Below are 3,030 nucleotides of genomic sequence, written 5' to 3'. Positions count from 1 at the left end.
TCTGTCATTCCTTGCAATTAATTTTTGCAACAATTTGTTTGCGACATCTCCTATTTATCACAGATTAGTTAAAACAAAATACAAATAATCGATGTACATGATTGATAAACTGACAAGAAAGTGTAGACACGGGTAACTTTAATAAAATGGCATGTATTTGCATACAATATCACACAAATATACGACAACCTCAAAATCTATACTTCCTTCTAGATAATTGAAATATATGGTTTGCTTAAGTATTTGAATTGCAAATCCGTTTCATTGACCTTGAACTTATGCAAGTTATATCCCCTCTTTGAACTTGGCCAAAACCCTATTCGTAGTTCTTTATGCACTTAAGGTTCAATTTCATCTCTACAACTTTTTTATTCATTGAAAAAGTAATCATTTTCATCAGTGAATCCTTTAATGAGTATATTATAAATTAGCATTTACCGTATACATTTAAGTGCATTTTTAGCGAGACACAACTTTAGCGATTTTTGCATGAATTATGGGTATATATATTTAGCTAAAGCTAATTTTAGCGACTCTATAATTCCAAGAAAGATAGCTATTACCTCCGATATGGAATAAATATTAGCGATATTCCATTTTGGCGACATCAACACTGTCGCTAATAACTGTCAAAATTAAATCCTCGCAAAAATTTCTACTTATACGGTATTGCAAAATACCACTCGGTAAATCATTTTGATGATTTTATTACGGCCGCATGATGCCAGGATTTTCACGATCCATCGTTTCTTGGTTAAAATATAGGTTGTTCATGAGTCAGGATCACTGCGGCGAGTTACAAATTTTCACTCAAACGTAGTCTTGGTATTCGTGTCATATTTTTTATCCTATACACTTCAATGGATTGCCTATTGTTGTTCTGAGTACGACATCTGGTTATTCAGAGCGTTTCTAGGAGGGTTTTATTCCAGGGAAGGTGGGTTATAGAGAGCGTATCTATGAGGAATTTATTTTTAGTGACGGTGGAAACTGTTAACATCTTCTGGGGCAAATTCATAAAACATAAAACACTGTAAAATATACAACTCTTCATCATCCATTTGAATCAACCAGGCCATAAAATTATAATATGTAAAACAATCCTGGCCTGTTCCGGTAACAGGTGGCATACTAAAAATGCAGAATGATGTACATAGGTTGTTGGTTAAAGGAATTCTACAGAAACTACAGGTAGATTGGCCGGTAATATGCCAGTTTTGCATTCTGACATAATGCTTTATCGTCGCTGTGTTTTCATTCCTTTTCAGATCAATTCTTCATATTTTCAAACTGAAATTCCAATGCCTTACAACGCCAGTCAGCTATAACGTTCACTGTATCACGACACAGAATAATAGCATAATACCTTTATCATTGTTAATGAGCTTACAAATGAGGGAACCTTTTAAATGTTTTTTATTTTTGCAAAGTATGAGCTACAAATTAGAACAGAAATGTAAAATGTTGGATTTTTCGGACTTAAATAACATTTCCCTCGTTTGATGTGCTATATTTCATCAGAAGAAAGGGGTACGCTTACCGGTTTACGCGGATCAATGTGCGTGCGTGCCTGGGTGTTTGGGTGTGCGTTCGTGTGACAACTTGTAGTTTGAATGAAATGTACGCTTGTATTTGAATGTTAATCATATCCGGAATGCGCTTAGATATTAACTAGCACCATGCTTAGCTATATATATAGATATTATATATCTCCATCACACAACCAATTACAAACCGCTCACGATGGCTCAGTGGTTGAGCGTTCGCTTCATGCTCGAGGGGTCGTGAGTTTAAAATTGCTGATGGGACAGAAAGCAAACATGTAATATGCAGTGCATTTTTTGTTTTGTTTAGTATTGGTTGTGATATTTACAAAGTATGACAGAACCATACTGTAATTATGTGGGGAGGGGGGGGGGGGTCTTTCGAGCACCAGCTCAAATGAAAGAAAATTCAAGATTTTTTCGCGAAATCCAAGCCTGATTTCTTGGGTTATTAAGTTTTATGGAAGTTTCTTAGAATAGTTTTTTTCTCACATTATCACCAGTGTGAAATCGACTTTACCCATGTGAGACAGCCATGTGAGATTTTTCTGTCTCGCACTGCTGCGACGTCATTTGATTGTGACGTCATATATTTTCTATGATTTACGTTACACGGTGAAGATTTACGTTACACAGTGAAGTAAAAATATTTTCCAGTGCTTCCTTTAAATTTTAATGTATATAGCTTTCTGGTGGACAACCTTGGGTTTTTTAGTTTACACATACAGTGTAAACCATTTTCGGGTATGTTCTTTCTGCCGATCTAATTAGTTTTTGCATTGAAGTTCAAATGAGGATTTTGATAATTTAAAATTTTTCTCAAAGCTCCTAAATTTATGCACTAAACTGTAGGTAAAATGTGAGAAAAATAATCTTAGAATAGTTTTTTATTCTTTGAAAAATTACAAATTACATACTTGTCCATTGACATACATTTGTGTAGTTGATTTGAATTGAGTACGCGTTGCGTACAGGCAGTTTTGGCCGCAAGAAATAGAGAATGTTGCATCAACCTTTTTGAAGGTCGTTTTATACACCTGTCTATCTACCTCAAGTGTTTACAAATGCTTCAAAAGACTTTATATAGTCTGAACTTGAAAATATGTCCAATGATCGACAGAGTACATGTATATTGTTACTATAGGAAGAAATAGAATTGTGTGTCCGTGTTATTTTCTGTGATTTACAATGAACATAGCAGAATATTCCATTCGTAGAAATGCATTTTTTTATATGCAGAAATGCATTTTTATATGCAGAAGAGAGAAAGAAAGATTATTGAAATGTTTTAGTTGATTTACTAATTCTTTCGCAACAAAGAACCAGTTTCGTTTGATTGATATAACCGCAAGATGTGAATAATTATGTATAAAATATTGTTTTCCTTGATCTACATTTTTACTGTTGCTGTGAATGTTCCTTTTGCATTTTGTGACATGTGCAAATGTAAATTGCAGCTCGAGTCTGCATCAGCAAATGTCACGCC

This window comes from Ostrea edulis, chromosome 2, assembly GCF_947568905.1.
Source record: "Ostrea edulis chromosome 2, xbOstEdul1.1, whole genome shotgun sequence".
NCBI lineage: Eukaryota > Metazoa > Mollusca > Bivalvia > Ostreida > Ostreidae > Ostrea > Ostrea edulis.
The sequence above is the reverse complement of the archived record's forward strand: the minus strand, read 5'-3'. Positions refer to the sequence as shown.